Consider the following 20978-nt stretch of genomic DNA (forward strand, 5'->3'; position numbering starts at 1 on the left):
GAGCACCATTTGGCTTTCAATAAAGATAGCATAGACTTGATAAACACGTAGTGGAGTGTTTGTTTAAAGACAAGAGTGCTCATGCAGACCTATAGACAAACTCACACATTTCGGAGATGTGATGTAATTCGAATGGTCTTTCCTTGACCACACTGCGAAAATATAATGTTATGTTCCTGTTGCTTTAACAATGATGTTCCCTGACCCTGAACATCACAAGATGCACAGATACTTTTTATAATCCAACGTGGGTGGTTTTCCTAATTATGTGAATTGCGCTTTAGCCTCAGTACTGATACTGACTTATAGTCGTCCCACATACTGAAAATGGTATATTGAGCTAATCTAGAAAGTAAAATAATAGCCAAATTAAGACTGTGCCGCCAAATGTAGGTATTAGTGAAGCGATAGAAAGCGATCACAGAAATGCAAAATCAGTCTTTCAAGCTGTAGCATCATAAAAAAGGGTGGAAAAGCCACTTTTCACATCAAGGGTTTACGCTGTTTCAATATTGATCCCTATGCTATGTATTTTCTTCTGGTGAAGAGAACATACTCTTGCATGTCACGAAAATATAAAGGTACGTTGCCTTTTATAGAACTTGATAAAGTTGTGACAATTAGAATGTGGTTAATTAAATAAATGCCGAATTCGGTTAACCGATGGAACATGTTCACTTCCACTGACAAGGTTTCTTTTTAATTAATGTGATTTGAACGGACTAGGGGCAGGCCAACATCCACTGGCAAGTTTTCTAATCACACGCAGTAAAAGCCACTAAATATTTTCAAGAATTCTAAATGTAAATGAAAAAAAATGGCTCACTACACAAATAATTAATGAAGGTATCAGTACATTGAACAACAGTTTTAAGTATGAGATGGGTGTATGTCAGTGCTTTCCAAACCTTTTAGTACCATGACTCGCGTTTTAGACTGGCCGATCTAGCTTTAATGGACATGAGGCAGGTGATTTTTTTCATTGCAATAAAAGCATCACGTGGCATTGCAATGTCTTTTACAGAACGCACATTTTGTATTGAAATGACTACTAAATTTGCACATACATACAGTTTTACTGCAAAAACAATTTTGTACACAAATGATAATGTGTGCAAATCGTGCTTCAATGAATATTTATCTTATGTGCATCACCAAGTAAACTATATTAATTTGTTTTGATACTACTAAAATCTTTGCTTCCATTACACCCTTCATAATTCCAAAAAAGTACTTAATATTTGCTTATCTAACTGCTGAATGTGCACATGTATTTGTATTTTGTTGTGTGTTAAAAAATTACATCCTAAAGCCTTTCCTTTTATACTCCCTGTACCCAGCAGGATTGTCACATAATTCACTTAACTTTTCTTTCTCTGACTGCAAAGTGAAAGGAATTTCTAAACAACAGTCCTCCTGTTAAAAAATAAGCAGCAATTTGTCAGAGGACAAAGCCTGACATTTGGCCTACGCCTGTGAAGTGCAGCAAATGTGACAAGGTAAATACAGACTTAAAGGCATCATTATTTATTGCTTGTGCTTTCATGATCCACCAGGGCTTCCCAAAGGTGAACTAAGCAACAGTGTATCTCTTAATGTCTACTATTGCATTTGCCAGCCACAGTTGCAAAAAACAGGAGGCCTGTTTTTGAGTTTGGAAAAGTAACTTGAGCTTCTCAGGGAAGGATGGCCATTCCTTGTGTGTTTGCAATGTTGATGTTTCTTCATCATCAGTTCATAGGTGTAAAGAGGCCCATAGGATGCACTGCATGGTGGGTGGGACTAATGGGAAAACAATGAACACAACTTACTATGTGGACTAGAGAAGTTATGTACAGTTTAGAAATGCCTTGAAAGGTTGTGTTTTCCCTCAAGACCTAGGACCTCATTCCTAGGACTGCCAGACTCATGGTGGTGGTCTGACCGCTGTCAAAGCAGTGATCCAACCACGTTGGTGACGGTCAGACAGCCACATTATGACCATGGCAAAAGCGACACGGTCGGACCACCGCACTGCCAGTTTCCCTCCACAGGAGGGTCTGGCGGTGCTGGTGGTCCTAATCCGCCAGGGCAGTGCTACATGCAGCACCGCCCTGGAGATTACGAGTCCCCTCTCCCGCCAGCTATTGCATGGCGGTAGCACCACCATGTAAAAGCTGGCAAAGACGTCTTGCAGGGGGCCCCATGGGGGCCCATGCACTTGGCTTGGGAAGTGCAGGGGCCTCCATGGGCAGCCCCTTCTTGCTTTTCACTGTCTTCTTAGCAGTGAAAAGTGCGACGGGTGCTGTTGCACCCTATGCACTGCAACACTGCCAAGCCGGCATCAAAGTGGGAAACTCGTATTAGGGGCCGCAGGAAGGTCACCCCACTGGTCGCTGGAGTTTGGTGGGTGGCCTTTTCCGCCCCACAAACTCTTACTGATGGCCTTATTCTGAGGATTCGACATGTGTCATAGAGCATATGTGTGGACTTTTTTTAGGTTTCATCCCCAAGACACTCCAACAGGGGTTACAGTTTTGCACTTCATATTTTTATATAAATATAGGATGTGAAAGAGATGTATCTTCTCCCTATTGCAATTTATTGTTACTGTTACTGACTTGTCTGTTAGTTTTATGGTTTTGTCCTGAACCATAAAATATGTTTTATAATAAGAAGAAAGTTCTCATTGTACATGCAGTTTTGTTCAAATGAGAAAGTAAAGCTTTTGTCATGGGAGTCTGAGAGCACAAAGAGGTGTGTGAGAGAGAGAGAGAAACAGAGATACAGTAAAAATGAGGCAACTACAAGATGCATTGACAGAGGGAGGACCCTAAACAATGCTTCAATCAAAGATGTGCGTTTAAAGTAAATTATCTAAGTCATTTCAGCTAAATATGATTAACGTTTAGCACAAGCCAAGCTTCTTCAGTGCAGCAAAACACACGCTGATAAAATCATACGCTTGGTGGATGCGACCGGAAGACAGATACGTTAGTCTGGTTTAATGAAAGTATCTGTGCTCCACACTCACTCTTCAGAAAGCACATCTAATCTTGCAACGCAGTATACAATGACACTGATTTATAGTCTTTCGCATGCACTGATAACTGTTTATTCAGCTGATACAAAAAGCACAATGATTGCCAGATCCAAACTATCACGAAGTGCAGAGAAAACTGACGTGTCAGAAAACAAAAGCAATAATTGTAAATCACTGTAGCAAACAATGATTCCTGCAGGATCATAAAACAGCACACTGACAAAATCAAGTGGGCTGGCTTTAATGTACTAACACGTGCATTGCAAACAGAAATAAGCACCGATGCACACAGATTATTTGTGCTGTGTCTCCCTGCAAACTGCCTCTTTCTATGCCTACTATGCACTGTTTCTATTACCAGTGGTGGGGGGCAGCGCAGGGGCAACAAATATATATACATATCTGCCGGCTGCCGCCTTGGAGCTCTTCTGCACCTCTTCTCTCAACTTAAGGTAGTCCATGCCAGGCTCCCAGTTCCCAACGCCAATCAAACGGTGTTCTGATGCTGATTATACTATTTACCAGCATGAAAGCAGCTATGTGATTGGCCTAAGTGGTCTGGTTTGACACAAAGTTAGGCCTGGGGAGCCTGTGCTTGGTCTCCACAGAGCTGTGCACAACAGCGCGGGGGGAAAGATCTAAGTGTGCATGTAAGTTCAGCTGTCCTAAGACAGACGGCCAAACAGACATGCGCACTTGCAGCAGTGTCCACCACTCCTCCCTCTGCCACAGTTGCTGCTGTCCATCAGGATGGCTCGGCCCTGCCCTGCCTTGCCCTTGACTTGACTCAGCAAGGAAAAATGAAATGATAATAACCAGTGTTATCATTTTATTTTTCATGTTTTCACTGCTGAAAGATCAGTGGGGTGACGCTCCTCCACCTTAATGTCAATTACACTATCCTCCAGTGTCAGCACCACATGCTCAGGAATACAAGAAAAACAGCCTCAACATGTTTGAGAAATAAACACATAACAAAGATGAAGAAGGTACAGAAAGAGACAAGTTCAACTAAGCTGCACTAATACACTGTGTATTTGTGTATGACTGTATATGCAGGCATTAAAGCCACACTTATTGACGTTTCTAATGCTTGTTACCAATGTCTCAAGCATTTACAATTTCTGTACGCAGTTTATTTAGCATGGAGCTGTTGTGTTATGGTCAGAGTTTTGAATGTAGTGAGGAGGTTTGATCAATCCGATTTCAGACAGCTTGAGATTTGTATGTGATGTGTCTTTATGAAAATCAGGTTTGAGCCTTAATTGTGAATATGGGTGGTGCACAGTTGTAATAGGTTGTTGCCCAATGTGTAGTTCTTGTCACCTTTTTCCCAGTGGAAGTTGAAATCTCCCAGGCAAATCTGATCATGTGTGGAGGTGAATTGATCAGGGCTATAATGAAGGACACTATTAATAAAACTATTTCTGCTCTCTGGTAGGTGGTATGAGATGTTCAGGATCGGTGTTTTAGGTGCCGTGTTTTCAATCTCCAAGGTAAGGCATTGGAAGGAGGAGGAGTTTACTGAGTTGCATGTAGATAAAGGCATCCCCTAGCATTGTTTTCATTTCTATTGAGGTGGAGGATGGTGTATCCTAGTAGGTCATCACAGGGCTTTGATGCATGAGCAAAAACAGCTTTCTGTGACTGGATATGGATCAAGGCAACATCCTGTATCAGGACAGATCTGGAAATTGCAATAAATATTACAGACCTATGGGTCAGGAAAGCAGCTTTGATGTGTTTTTTAGATATGGTTTATGGAGTCAAGATGGGGTGATTCTTCTGAAAGTACTCAAGCAGATTTATATTTGATTGTTGGGAGTATGTCTACCTCTGGAGATTGTAGTCATAGGATGTGTTGTTGAATCTGTAATCATAGAGTATTTGGGTGTGTGGTGTACACTACAAGTAGTTTGCGTGCAAGAATGCTCCAAAGCATCAAGGTTGTTTTGTGTTTTGAAAGTGCAGAATTTGATTTGATTGTTGCAGGTGGAGCCCATCGGCACTCAGTTTTGGAGTCCTGCACTTAATTTCCTCATCAGACTTTCATCTAGAGCATGAGAAACAGAAACAGAAGGAAATGAGAAAGGAGTTAGAAAAGAAAGACAGAGAAACAGTGACAAATAAAGAAAACATGGATGAAAAAGAACCTGCAAAAGTGTTATACCTGTTAGTGAAGTGTGATAAAGCATCAGAGAGTGTCTGGTGGTGGAAGAAAGATGCATGAGGCTGAATCAAGACTAGGCAGCTTTGGCATTCAGTAACCCAGACCTTTGAGAGCACCTGCCAGCACTTACTCTACTACAAATTACGCGTTTTGTTTTTGGGATGTTCAGGAGTTTGGCGAGAGAGTTGTAACAGGTGCAGGAGGTTAAGAATGAATTACCTGGGAGGAAAGAGATGGGTAGTGTGGTTTGTAGACTCTATATTATCTCCTACAGAGGATCCACTTTAGTTTGAATTTTAGTAGTGTATTTTGGGAGTGAATTAGATGTGTATTCTATGCTTGTGAAGTAATCACACCTCTTCTGAATCATAATATGGATAGTTGAGTCCGTCTGTGGAGAGTCAGTTTGTATACTTCTTTGTTAGTGTAGATGGACTGAACCTTTGGCTGATGAAGGCTAGATTGACTACCAGGAGGTGGCTCGGGTCTCTGACAATAGTTTGAACTATCTCAATGTAGGAGCAGCTTTGACTCCCTTTGTTTGTATCGGCATTAGGATGCATGGTTAATTTACTGAGAGGTGTTTGGGTGGCAATAGGGAGGTGGATCAGAGTGAGTTACTGGTGTGATATGTAGCTCATATTTCTGATTATGGTATCCTGAGATATAAAGTTTTGTTATCATATGGGATTTTTGTATTCTTTGAGTCTAGGACCAAAAGGCTCAATGTCTTGAATTTCAGGGAGGTCTCAGATGGCAGATCCTTAGTGAAAAAAGTAGGTCAATTTCAATGTACCTGAATCTGAGTCTACAGATCTTTACTGTAGTAAGGTTTCCAGGCTATCATTCTGGACTGTGGCCCTAGTATTTGAGGGTTGCTTTGATAGGTCATGAGTGAAGGAGATCTCTGAGGTGTTATATGCACCCTCGTGTCTGACCTGATATGAATGGCTATGGTAAGATAATGTGGAAAACAAATATGCAATTGATCTTGAGACCTAGGTTCAGTAGGGGACAGTCGGATTATAGAACCTTTGGATGTCAACCAATATAGAGAGAAAAAGCTGTAATAAGAGAACATATTAGATGTAAATGTTATGGATCAGCAGCCAGATAAGAGCACTGTCTCCAAATGGTAGGCTGTGACTGATTCAATTCGATTTCCTACATCAAACATAGAGTACACCCCTTATAACATGTAAGTACAACCCATCAAATAATGCAAACTGCATGTTGTTTAGCTTCATATGTTGACTTTTTTACACCAAAATTAGTGATTTTAAATGTAAGGTGTTTGAATGTATCTCCACTATGATTGAAATTAACATAAGATCATCTCCTAAAGTGGTCCTCCTATGATATATCGATCATATTCTGCAGACTGTGTGATAATTCACTTCAATTGCCTTGTTGCTGGGCAAAAGAAGAGTGGATTGTCTATCAGGAGAAATGTCCATGATAAAATCTTGGTTATCTACCCAATATGTTGCAATGAACAGCTCAAGATCTTCTATTCTACCCTGTCCTCGAGTAGCAGATCCAAAAACATAGCAACCACTGCAAACATACACAGCTAAAGCTGGCCTACCAAATTAGGGGGACCAAATTAGCACTGGGTCGCTGCCACTGAGGTAGTCTTGTAAGAACATTACTAATTAATAAATAGTGGATGTGGAACTGAATGTAAGTGAACTATACTCCTGATAATTCATTTTACACCCAGTGCATGCAGTTCATATCATGCTTTGTCAGACTGTGTAGGGTTCTTCTTTTATTTTGACTGCTGCAATGACATCTGTTTACGTGGAGCCTGTGCAGAGAACGTCGACTGTAATACTGATTCATTTATTGGCAATAACCCCACTGCTTATAATGCTTTCCTTGCCTCGTGTATTGTTGTAATGTTTTGAAAGTTGAATAATTTTTGGGGGGGATTTGCTTGCATCAGAATGACAACCCATTTAGATGGCAAGTGCTCCCTTCATGCAACATCTGCATAAATCACATTTTGGTTTTAAATGCAAACCCAGTATTAGGTGTAAAATCACCTTATATACTTAAAGGCCAACCCTGAGACTGACATCTCTGTCTCTGGGCTAATCCAAAATATGACTGATTATTTCTACAAGCAACGTTGAATGAGGAAAGCTGAACCAATGTATGGCTGAAAGTAGCTGACACAAAGACCCTCTCTGTGTACTTTTTTGGTGTTGATGGCATAAGCCCTGGGAGACGGTTAAAGCAGTCTGGAAACAGACAATACGATTGATGAAGAAAAAATTGCACTTCACAACAAAGTATTTGTTCAGTCATGTTTACTTTTAAATTGAACTGAAAGGTTGACCTAAGGGGTACTTACTTGTTCTAGTCCAGCAAAAGTATGCTTACTAACGTGCATTGAAGTCTACGATGGGAAACCAAAAGTATAGACCTATAAAAGAGCTAATCAAATTAAACTACCACTTCTATTGCTCCAATGAATATGTTGTTTCACAGTAATGAAATAATGGTAAGAAATAAATAAAAAGCACTGCTTCCTTTATTAGTAACCATCCTCATGTTACCCCACTGAAGCCTTTCAATTTCCTTTTTGACTGCCTCATATATCTTCTAACTGACACAGCTGGCCATGCTTTCCCTACTTCCTTCACATTTTGTCTCACAACACTAGTGCTCTATAACAGTAATGGCCTGTACACACATCATGCAATTTCTTCTTTATTTCATTTTGGCTGTCCTGTCAAGTTTTGTCCTAATAGTGCTATGGTACATTGCGTGTGTAAGGAGCATTGAAATCTGCTCTGGCGGACTCACTCTTTTTCACTTTCAAGTTCTGCTTGTACCATAGACAGTACGCAATGAATAAAACTCATTTTTTAAATGAACAGATTTCATTTGTCAGGTTGATCTCACTTGGCCTGTTTTCATATTAGCTTATTACACACAACCTTAAAAAAGATCCACTGGGGACAAAACACATGTCAGTTAATGATCATGTACTTAATTGGAAGAGTGTCAAAACAAAAAATACGATGAAAACATACCACGTGACTTTAGACTTATGGACTGACTTTTCTGGTTATTTGTCCTCAAACATTGTTATTTATAGAGATTGTTAGAGTGGCCCAGTATATTATAGTATGGATAGTCTTTTCTTTGTTGTGCAATTAATGTGTCTTTGTTCCATCATCCCTCTGCTCCTACCCAGTGTAGTAAATAAATTAATCAATAATTGTCTCTTGTGTATAGGTTTAAAGAATCTGCACATGTCTTTTCATTAAGCAATTCACTTTCTGAGAACAATTCACCTACTCTGGGGGATTATTATTTTCTCAAGTCTTAAATGTAGAATCTGACATGCCCAGTAGGAAGTCTGGGTGTGTCACAATAGGGATTGGTCTGGAAGGGTGTCTGAGTGCATCACAAGTTCACAATAGGGGATCATTGGAAAGCTTAAGGAGTACGCCTAAGTGAAGTTTAAAGTAAGCAGTTGTATTTGCCTACGTCTGTCAGTTTTCATGTTACACTTTTTAAGCGCAATTACTGAAATGATTCTATTATGCCACTTCACGTAATCACATGCCATTCACAATAAAAATTTGCTGAGCTTATGAAATTTGTGGAAAAAATGTATTGCAAACACCCAGGAACAGAATGTGAGTCGCTGCTGTTGATGCTGTAGTTTAAATGTTTCTTTGTGCCAAAAATTGATGCAGTGATGCACTTCACTGTCATTAATTTACGATGGATTTGATTTTGTTAATTATGCAAAATTTCATGTAATTACACCAAGCAATTTATACAAATATCCTTTATTCCAAATAAAGAGCAATTTACCTGCTTCTAGTCCTTGTGTCCAATATTGCAATGTAACAATTACTAAGTTAAGAGTTGTCTTTGGTGATTGTCTATATGTAGGTTGGGCAATGAGAATTCTGTTCTGTCTTGCTTGACCCTAACACAAGGTTTATTGTGAAGGGGAGGACACCAAACAAGCATGTGTCTTATTTGGACTGCTTTAATGTAGTTTCCTGAATGGAGCATCACTTTTCTTCCCTTATTCGTTGATTTGTATAAGGTGGTCTTTTTGACTCCAAGCGACTGACCCTGCCCTTGCATAGGTCTGGAGTTTCTGTCGTATCAAATGAATTGTTTTCTGTGGGATGTGCAGAGGGAGTATCTGAAGGCTACACAGTAGATGCGCCATAGCGTTATTCTTCATTTTGGCAACCTATTCCAGCCTTGTGATTTTCATTTTGCTCCATTTATGTAAATCTTTAAACAGTGTGTTTAACGTGTGAGGGACACGTGTAGAATACACTAGCAATATGGTGCTAGAAAGGAGTAAATCAAGATACATGAAAGGGCCATTATAAAAACTGAGGCTTTTGTTCATAAGTAATTTTCTTTGTTCTTTTGTAGTCAAAGATCCCCATACCTACTGACTTAGGACCTGATTTTGAGTTTGACGGATGGGGTTACTCCCTCACAAACGTGACGGATATCCCATCTGCCATATTACAATTCCATTATAGCCTATGGAGATCATAATACTGCAGATGGGATATCCGCCACATTTGTGACGGAGTAACCTGTCCGCTAAACTCTAAATCAAGCCCTTAGATAAGTTCATCCTGAAAGCCGAGGCATCAGCGTATATCTGGATTTCCACTGATACTTGAGGAAGTGAAACATCTACATTAGTTAAAAAGCTTACGATGATGTCCATAAACATTACAAGTTTGTGGTGACCAAAGTTTATTTGTATTCCATACATGTTTATTTATATATATATATATATATATATATATATATATATATATATATATTTTTTTTTTTTATTGATGTGCCCAAGGCATGTTTTGTACAGTAACTAAGTTAGAAAGGGCCATTCAACTCTGTCAAATGAGACATCCAAGATTATCCAGGGCTGGTAACATCCCCAGGCCTGGCCCCAGACCCCAGCACACCTCAGTGCCTCCTAATCTGTGACTTGGTAAAGAGTCACAGGTGTTGCAGGCTTAAACCCTGCAGTGCCCGTGCCTACATGTCACTCAGCCAGTCACCCCACCCTTTCCCAACTCGTCAAAGATTTGGAGAAGGGTGGGATGAATGAGCAGAGACTGAATACTCGAATCTGCGACAGCGCAGATTTGAGGTTTTACTTTCAAGTCACTGAGGCTAAAAGAAGCAGCAGGTGTCCAAACAGGACCTGCACAGACAGCAAGGTAAGCAAAAAATGCTTTTAAATACATGTAGGTGTGAGAGTGTGTGTCCCTGAGAGAGTATGTGTATATGTGAGCATGTCTGTGTGCAGGAGTGAGTCAAAGTGAGTACAATGAGTGATAAGAGTGAGTACAAGTGAGCATGAATGTGTGAGGGAAAATGACAGGGAGTGTAACTGAATGTTACTGTGTTTGAGACTGAGTGGGTCAAGTCTGAGGGAGTCTTAGTGAGTCAGACAATGAGTGAGGCAGAGTGAGTCAGTGTGAGAGTGAGGGAGGCTGATTGAGTCAGACTGAGTGAGAATGATTGTGTCTGAGTGAGTTTGAGTCAGAATGAATGTGAATGAGTTTGTCTGGGTCAGAGTGAATCAGAATGAGTATGACTAAGTAAATCAGTGAAAATGAGTGACATTTAGTGTGAATGACTGAGGCTGACTGTGAATGGGTAAGAGTGAGTCACAGTGAGTCAGAATGAGCCAGACTGAGTGGGACTGAGTGTGAATGAGTGATACTGATTGGGTATGAGTAAGTCGCAGTGAGACTGAATCAGAATGAGTAAGACTGAGTAAATCAGGGAGGACAAGTGAGTTATGAGGTGAATCAGGGAAATTAGGTGAACATTAGTGAGAATGAGTCAGACTAAGACTGAGTGAAATTGAGACTAAGTGAGTCACAGTGAGAATGAGTCAATCAGAATGACTTAGAATGAGTTGGATTGAGTGGGTCAGAATGAGAATGGGAGAGACTGCATGAATCAATGACACTGAGTCAGAGTAAGTAAAGGTGACTGCAATATGTATGACAGTAAATGACTAAGAGACTGATGTAGATATTGGTGGATGAGTTACCCAGTCACAACGGTGACAGATAGCCCCTCCTTCGAAATCTAAATCCCATTACATAATTTTTTAGATTTCAGCAGCTGGGATATCCGTCACCAGGCCCTACGTTTTAGTGAGAATAAGTGAGAGATTAAGAATGACTGCAGAAAGTGTGAGCGAACACCCCCGAAATCTCCAAGTAAGTGAGCCAGTCCAGTTCACTGGAATGCAAGCCAAAGATTAATCTTCGTCACTTTTAATGGTCACTAGTTGCCACTGAATGAAATAGACCTATACAAGTGTCTATCTTATGGATATTTGCCTGGCTTCAAAATCATTGCTAAAATGGATTTAATCAATGCTCCAGTCACCTGTTCAATGTGCAGAAAGAAGTTAAAACCTTTGGTCAGGGGCCAATTAGATCTTGATATGTTTTGCTACAAGTATCTGCGAATACCGCAGGTCCTTTGGTTTAATTGTGTGGTAGGTTTCTAGTTGCTGATCTAAATACATACTAATCTCTATGTGCCTCCAGTTCAGCCAGCATATCTTTATTTGGGGAATGGTGTAATTCTCTAAATATGTTTGAGTCTAGTTAGTATTTAAAGTTAAAGAAGTCAATAGAAATCTGTAATAACTGTAAAATGTAATACAGTTATCTTTCGTAGTGGTTTAATGGAGGCCGCCATCATCATGAATACCTTTAAAGTAATTTCATGTTTGAGCCTTTCTTAACTTGTAGGTCAAAGGTCAGTCTGCTTTCTCTTCTCACTCGTAATGTTGTTTAGTACTAACATTCTATGTGCTGCCTTGCAAAGGAGGGCGTGTTCCAGTTCAATTCTAGCTTTCCTAAGAGCTATCTATGCTTTCGGTCGACAGTCTTGATTATGTTGATGTTCTAGTCTAAGTAAGTGTCCAGTTTTTGTTTTTTGTATTTTCAGTTCTCTCCTGCTCACTGTCTTCGCTTCGTCCAAACATTTCCCCGGGAAACCTAATTTTTTCCGCATATGATACAGAAATAGTTGCAGATGGCATCTCGAGCTGATCATTGTTTTTACCACCAGGTTTAAAAAATTACCTTTTTAATTGCCAATAAGTTCATATTTTATGGGAATTGAGATGACATTTCCATCGTAACTGGTGAATTGATTGGCTATAGCTATCACGGACTCTATTATGCATTGGGATAACATTCCACTCTCTGGGAAATAATCGTTTATTTGTATGCGCTCTATGCACTTTGGTGTAAAATTTATAATCCCTCTCTCTTTCCTGTTACGTTCTTCAAGTATCTAACAAGGTTTGGTGCTCTAAGCCCTCTCTCAAGGAATCTACATTCATCTATATGGTGTGGTTCTTCATTATTGTTGCTGGGCCAGATATACAGAACAGCATTGCCTGTTCATTTAATATGAGGACCCTGATTCCAAAGACTCTGATCTTGAGTTCTGTTTACTGCCTCCAGCTTAAAGGTGACCTATTGCTTAAAGAAACTGTGACCCCCTTTGTTTTGTTTAAAGCAGTGGTTCCCAACCTTTTGATTTATGTGGACCCCCAATTTAACATTAATTGAACCCAGGGACCCCCATTGAATCATCATTGGAATCCGGGGACCCCGGCCTGAGTCATTACTGGAAGCTGGGGACCTAATTTGTCAATATTTGTTAATATTTTTTTTATTTTTTAAGCAGTAGCGGATCCCCTGAGAAGGCTTCGCGGACCCCCAGGGGTCCCCGGACCACAGGTTGGGAAACACTGGTTTAAAGTATTACAATGATATTGGGTCGGATACCAATATGATTAAAGACCGTAGCTTCTCTTTTTAAGTGAGTTATCTGTAGCATTGTCACGTTAATCTACTATCCTCAAACCACTGTTACCAAGTATTGCTTGCCTTTTCACATGTGAGTGATTGTGGAACGTCACTAATTGGGCTTTTAGTACTATATGCCATTGAAGGCTTACTTTAGTAGATCACTTCGCTTTCTGTTAGTATAAATGTTGTATAATTGTATCATTGTCTGTTGTATTTTGTAACATGCTTTAAAGAAGATATAACAAAACTAATAGTACAGTTGAATAACTATGTTGGGCGGGGGGCTTAGCCAATGACTGACAAAGATGGCCGCATCTTGGGGCGGCTCTCATCACATCTCTCATCTACTAATCCCCATAAAAATCCACCAAAATAGTCGTCCCTGTCCCTGGGATCAACACACCAATTACGGGAAATCTGCTACGCCTAGGGAACCTCTACAGTCTAAAATTGTCCTGCCACAACGGCAAACAATACAGCATTGGGAACAGGCCTCAACAACACAGGCAGCCCCGACCACGTGAGGGAGATTAACCCTGGAGGAGCCCGCCAGCGGGGAAAACGATTTGGGCCAAGGAATCGACATTTTGTGACCTCAGAGACCACATGGAAATGACTGTGAAAGCCAGGTAGGGGGAGTGGATGCCCCAGGGGGATTTGCAGACTTACAAGCAGAAAAGGCATGGCTGCTCGACAGAGCACAACCAGCCTTCTGAAAAAAAGGGCCTTTTTCTTGAACGGTGGCAACAGGAGCAAAGTCAAGAGCTCCTCTCCCCCAACTACTGGGTTGAAGTTGATCCTGAATCCAACTTGAAGATTGAAAACCAGCAAGGCCAGGCCTGCTGGGTCATCCCTCAAAGTGTTGTGACAGCTCAGGCAGAGACGGCATGGGCCGTGAAGAATCACAGAACTTCGGCCCGTTATGCTCATACCCATCACCTCAGAGGCCCCCCAGGTGGAGAAAAAGGAGTAAATCTTTTGACATTGGGGGGGCAGTGTGGGAACCCCACCCCCACCCATGGTCTCTGAATTGCTCTCCTGCTGGGACTGAAGTGCTGCCTCCATTCATAGGCAAGGGAGAGAAATTAATTGGACAAAAATATACAGCCTGGAGAAAAAGAAAAAGAAGATAATAGCTGGAGGCGATTAACTGGGGCCAATGAACAGTATTGTAAGACTAAGCCTGGAGTACTGTGGTGACGCAACCTTCCCCCGCCCAATTTGACACTGCTGTGGGGTGATTTCTTAAGGCCTAGCAGATAAATGATAACAGGAGGCAAGGGAGTGCAAAACATGTACCAGAACTACCTGGACAAATATGCCCTTCCCAAAGAGCTGGCGACAACCATGGAGACACTGGACCAAAGTGCTCCTGCAACCCTGCAGCGTCAAGAGGGCAAGGCACTAACACTTCATGATATAATAGACGCAATAAAGGGGGCATGCATGTCCCTAGAGACCAGGATAAACACTGTAGTACCAGAGGTCATGCTAGTGCATGCAGATCTGAGCAAAACGGGTTCCAGACTGAAAGAAGTGGAGGACTCAACGTCACTACATCAAGTGGACACGGGGAAGTTGAAGGCTCAAGTTAGCGAGCTACAAAACATTACCAAGACACTGCAGGCTTGACTGGAGGACTACAAAGGCCGATCAAGGCACAACAATATTCTTATTATCGGGATATAGAGCACTCTGAGGTACCAACAGTTGATTTATTTGTTGAAGATCTCATCCATAAAGAAAACTGCAGCCACATGGTCTTGCTAACTAGTTTTCAGTTGAATGTGCTCGCCATGTTCCCAGCATTATGCGCATCCGAGAGCACCACCTCATCCAATAATAGCAAGAATTTTCAATTACAGAGACGGAGACACCATTCTACAAAACAGCTCGTAGTGCCCCACCACTCATGTACAAGAATGTGACGGTCACCTTCTTCCCCGATGTTCTGCTTCAAGTTCAAAGACAATGTCGCAGTTTCCTTGAGGTCAACAGAGCACTACAAGAGTGTGTGTTAGAAATGGAGTCTCTGGTTGGCAGTCAGTTTGCACTCTGTCCAGGCAGGGACCCTCACTCTTGTCAGGGCAATGGAGATACATACTTGGATAACCCCTGCTCACCCCCTTGGTAGCTTGGCACAAGCAGTAAGGCTTATCCCAAAGGCAATGTGTAAAGTATTTGTACCAACACACAGGGTAATACAGTGAAAACACTACAAAATGGACACCACTCCAGTTTAGAATAATAGGTAATATTTATCTAAATCAAACAAGACCAAAACAACAAAAATCCAACATACACAAGTCAAGATATGAATTTTCAAAAGAATAAGAGTTTTACTCAATAGAAAACAATGGAACGTTGATTTTACACAACGTACCTGGTTTGCGTAAAAAATAAAGTCGGACTGGCGAGCGTGTTGGAAAGTCAGCAAACCGACGATTCCTTACTCGCAAGTAAGGTAGTGCATCGTTTCTTCACCGGTAGGGTCGGAGATACGTCATTTTTCTCTCCCGCAATATAGCAATGCGTTGATTTCCAGACGGGCTCCTCAAATCCTTTTGACGCCCAGCGATGATGTGTGCAAAATCCAGTCACACAGTGTTGGAAAACCATGCTGCGTGGGGTTTGAGTTATCAGCAGTCACATGCGGGTGTTGCGTCGTTTCTCCAGTCACGAAGCATCGATCTCCCAGCCGCAATGCAGGTGGAGAGTTGATTTCAGCTGCAAAGTGGGTGGTGCAGTGTTTTTCAGCCGCATTGCAGGTGGTGCATCCAAATTATCTGTGCGTGGATTTCTGTCCTTTTTCTACCGGCTTCACCTTTCAAGGGCCCAGGTACTGGATATGGCACCACTTGGCAAGGCAGGAATCTCCGGAGAGAGTTCAGGTGCTGGCAGAGGAAGTCTTTGTTGGCCCTGAGTCTTCAAAACAGGAGGCAAGCTCAGTTCAAGCCCTTGGATATTCTTCACATGCAGGATATACCACAAAGTCTTTTTCCTCTTTCAGGCAGAAGCAGCAACTGCAGGCCAACCCAACCCAACAAAGCACAGTCACAGGGCCCAGACACACACTGCATTGTGTGAGGGCAGGCATAGCCCATTCAGGTGTAAGTGACCAACCCTCCCTCCACTCTAGCACAGATGGCTCATTAGGATATTGAGGCTACACCCCAGCTCTCTTTGTGTCACTGTCTAAAGGGAATTCACAAACAGCTCAACTGTGAAAATGACCCGGCCAGGGAATACACAAGCACACAGAGTCACAGAATGGTTTAAGCAAGAAAATGCCCACTTTCTAAAAGTGGCATTTTCAAACTAACAATCTAAAAACCACCTTCACTAAAATATGAATTTTTAAATTGTGAGTTCAGAGACCCCAAACTCCAATCCCTATCTGCTCTCAAAGGGAATGCACTTTAAGGCTATTTAAAGGCAGCCCCATGTTAACCTATGAGAGATAGGCCTTGCAACATTGAAAACTGAATTTGGCAGTATTTCACTGTTAGGACTTGTAAAACACATCAGTACATGTCCCACATTTAACATACACTGCACCCTACCCATGGGGCTACCTAGGGCCTACCTTAGGGGTGCCTTACATGTATAAAAAGGGAAAATTTGGGCCTGGCAAGTGGGTACCCTTGCCAGGTCGAATTGGCAGGTTAAAACTGCACAGACAGACACTGCAGTGGCAGGTCTGAGACATGTTTACAGGGCTACTCATGGGGGTGGCACACCCAGTGCTGCAGGCCCACTAGTAGCATTTGATTTACAGGCCCTAGGCACCTTTAGTGCACTTTACTAGGGACTTACTAGTACATCAAATATGGCAATCATGGATAAACCAATAACCAATACAATTTACACAGAGAGCATATGCACTTTAGCACTGGTTAGCAGTTGTAAAGTGTCCTGAGTCCTAAAGCCAACAAAAACTGGTCAGAAAAATTAGGAAGGAGGAGGCAAAAAGTTTGGGGATGACTCTGCATAAACGGCCAGGTCCAACAGTGTGAAATTAAGTACTCAGTGCTTTTCCCAGCAAAGTTGAGAGTCACAGCTGAAGGTAAAACATGGTACTTTACAATACCCCAGGAGGCCTGGGATTGACTGGAGGGTTGGAGGGCAGTTGAAAGACCCAAATGTCAGACCCGCCCCAGACAGAAGAAACAAGAAATCAACACAACAAAACAGTGATGTCGGAAGTTGTAGGGAATTAGAGGTCTCCCCACGAATGGATGCAACCATGGAACCCATAAGCGGAAGGACATTTGCTCATGCTGGCTGAAATGCATCGAAAACGTTTGTTTCTCAATTATGTACACCAGTTGCCATTATTATTCACCCTTCATTGGCAGAATGATGACTCAAACTATGAAAGGCTACCACTGGGTGGGAAGAAACATGAACTGAGTGTGCAACAGCATGGACTTGGTAACATTCTTCCTTTTACTATGGGGGGTTGGATGAGAGACTCTTTGGTATTGGCCATAGCCACCACAAGTTGAGTATGTTGTATTGGGGGCGACAGGCACTCTGCAGAGTTGGAGAGGTGGACAGTTTTAGGTCCCCTATGTAGAGAAGCAGGGAGGGGGGAGTTAGTGGGAATGTTCTGTTTGGTGCTTTTTGTTCGTGGTTCAGAATTCAAAGTGTGGCACAATATCATATTCACAATCCACTCATCCCAACCAGCTTACTGAGTGTTACAATCAACCCAGTCTGACAGGAGACCCCCAACTCATTGCCCGGCATTTTCACACAATTATATATATAAATGCAATGACCCCTGATATCAAAATACTGTAGTGGAATGTTAACAGTCTAGGGGACAAACTCAAAAGAGGGATAGTACTACAATACCTTAAGAGGCATGCTCCAGCCATAGTCCCTTTACAGGAGACCCATCTGCAAGGCAACACCTAAAAAGCATTAGATAGATGGGGGTACATGATGATATTTCATGAGGGTTACACCTTTGGGACCAGGAGGGTAGGCATCCTTAAGTGTAACTCCATACCATTCACAGTACAGAAGACATGGGTGGATCAATATGGGAGATATGCAGTGCTCATGGGGCTATGGGAGGGTACCGCAATCAATATTGCAACTGTATATATTCCCCCGAAGCTATGAGTTGCGGCATTCTCTGACCTGAGTGCCCTTTTGATTTAACTTCCAGAAGGCGAATTGCTACTGAGCCACAATTTCAATGCAATCCTCTGCGAGACTACAGATCGATGGCTGCCAAGGCAGATAGGGGTGACTCGCCGCCCACTATGTGATTTCTTAACGGCCTTCGGACTGGTTAACACTTGGCGTACTCTTAATCCATGGGAGCTCCAATATACATTCCACTCCAGTGCCCATGGTAGTCAGTTGAAGATAGATTATATCCTTACCCTGCCCCACCTGATCTCCCACTCTCAAGAGGTTTGTCTCCTTGCAAGGGGCATATGTGATCACGCTGCTATTTAGGCAGTTTACGGCTTACCTGACCTGATCTGTCACAGGTAGATAGTACTTAATCCCTGGTATTTAACGATACCTCACATTGGGACGGAGCTCCGTGTAACCACAGTAAATTATTTTAAGGATAATGAGGGATCAGTGGACTCTGCAAGAACACTGTGGGAGGCCTGCAAGGCTGTTATAAAAGGCTAGGGACTCTCATTGATATTAGGGCATTAAAAATGCAAAAGGAGTGTTTGGAGACATTAGAGAGAGATATTCCCGACTTGGAATGTTGACTCTTAGGCACAGACTTAGAAGCTGTAAGACACCCACCCTTAAAACAAAAGGAGTATAGGGATGCAGCGATGGAGGCAGCAAAATACCGGTATCTTGCTACCCAACATCATTTTTACGAGGTGGGGGATAGAGCAAGGAAGTTCCTAGAGTGGCTTGATGGCAAAGAGAAAGACAAGAGATGGATAATTGTAATATTAGCTGCCACAGGAAAGCAGAAAAGAGATGGATGAGGCATAGCAGATGCCTTCGCAACATATTTCAAACAAATATACGCACAGACACTCACAACTGCTAGCTGATATTCGACTCCCCAGCCTTACACATTCTGACAGGCTGCTACAGGAGCAGGACATTACAGAGGACAAGATAGCACAGACAATGCATTCATAGACCTTAATTCTGGAAAAGCACTGGAACCCAGTAGCCTCCCAGTTGAGTTATACAAGACTTTGGCACCAACAATAGCCCCTTATCTACTTAAATGTTTCTTGAAAGTCGCAAAGCAGGCTCATTAACCAGGGATCAAAGGAGAGCGACCATTGTAATACACAAGGAAGACATACGTTAAGAGACTGTGGCCCTCATTCTGACCTTGGCGGTCTTTTCGCAAGACCGCTGAGTTACCGCCGCGGTGAAGACCGCCGACCGCGGCGGTGTGCCGCTGTGCGCATTCTGACCGCTGGGAGCGTTCCGCCGGAAAACCGCCAGCAGCCACACTGGCGGTCGGCGGGAAAGTGGAGACTGGTCAACCTCCACCGCCACGCCAGCAGAACACCGCCCACAGAATTACGACCCACATTTCTGTGTGGCGGTCTTCTGTTGGCGGTCTTCTGTTGGCGGTCATGTCCCTATGGCTCCCGTCGCCTCCCGGAGGACCAACGCACAAGGTAAGTTGATCGTCCGTGAGGGGAGGGGGTGGGGGGGTGTTGTGTGATGTGGGCGTGCATGGGGGTGTGCGTGTGAGTGTGTAGAGGGGGTGTGTGAGTGCGTGTATGCGGGCGGGGGGTGCTGCTGTGTCTATGGGTAATGTGTGCTGTTCGGCAGGTGCGCATGTCGGCATGTATGTGTGCGGGTATGTGTCCCCGTTGTGTATGTGTGTGTAGGGGGTGTGTATATGTGCATGTTGGGGGTGTGTGCATGTCGGGGTACATGTATGTGCATGTCGGGGTGGGGGTGGGGAGGGGGTTCGTACCACCTCTGGGGGGTGGCAGGGGGGTGGAGGGTGTGGGGGGAGGACTCGGGTGGGTAGTGGGGGGTGGGGGAGACCCCTATCAGTGCCAGGGAAGGAATTCCCTGGCCCCGATAGTGCTTACCGCCATGGTTCGCACGGCGGTTCCCACCCGCAAGAAACCGCGGCGGTAGGCAGGGTCATTATACCCTTGGCGGTCTTGGGACGACCGCCGGGCCGGAGTGCGCAAACTCCAGCCCCGCGGTCATGACCGCCGCGGCGGTCGGAGTGGAGAAGTAGCGGTCGGTCGCGGCGGGGACCGCCGCGGTCAGAATGCCATTTTTAATACCGCCGGTCTGTTCGCGGTCCGACCGCCGTCTCTCCGCCGACCGCCAGGGTCAGAATGAGGGCCTGTGTCTCATTCAGGCCTATTTTGTTGCTCAATGCAGAGGTTAAAATTCTGACAAAATGCTGGCCTCTTGGCTGGTCCGAGTGGTCGCACCGCTAATCCACCCTGATCAGTCCAGCTTTATAGAACAGCGCAATACCACACTTAATCTGAGAAGTTTACATGGTGTTCTGGATTGTGTGGTGAGGATCTGGGACTATGCCTTTGTGCTCTCCCTTGATGCACGCATGGCCTTTGATACTGTTGAGTGGCCAATTGAGTTAGTGAAATGGTTTGGCTTTGGCCCATGCTTTCTGGCACGGATAAAACTCTTTTATACTGACCCATCAGGTAACAGTGAATGGTGGCATTTCCTCGGTGTTCAAGTTTCAGTTAGGAACTCATCAAGGCTGCCCTTCTCTCCCCCTTGATATTTGCCCTCATCCTGGCCACTCATAGCTTGGATCTGGGAAGACCCTGAGATCAGAGGACTTCGTTGGATGGCCGACTGGGAGCACAGGATCTCCCTCTATGCTGACGACATCTTACTTTATGTTGCCAATCCAAATCACACCTTGATCAGGAACATGTGTATCTTCACGCTTTTCCATCAATCCTCT

General features: G+C 43.2%; 1 protein-coding gene across 2 annotated transcripts in view; it reads right to left on the reverse strand.

Moving 5' to 3' along the window:
- OTUD7A (OTU deubiquitinase 7A) overlaps positions 1-20978 on the reverse strand; it is a 1097633-nt gene that overhangs the window by 929344 nt on the left and 147311 nt on the right. The window lies entirely within an intron of this gene.

Source organism: Pleurodeles waltl, chromosome 3_1 (assembly GCF_031143425.1).
Source record: "Pleurodeles waltl isolate 20211129_DDA chromosome 3_1, aPleWal1.hap1.20221129, whole genome shotgun sequence".
Classification (NCBI taxonomy): domain Eukaryota; kingdom Metazoa; phylum Chordata; class Amphibia; order Caudata; family Salamandridae; genus Pleurodeles; species Pleurodeles waltl.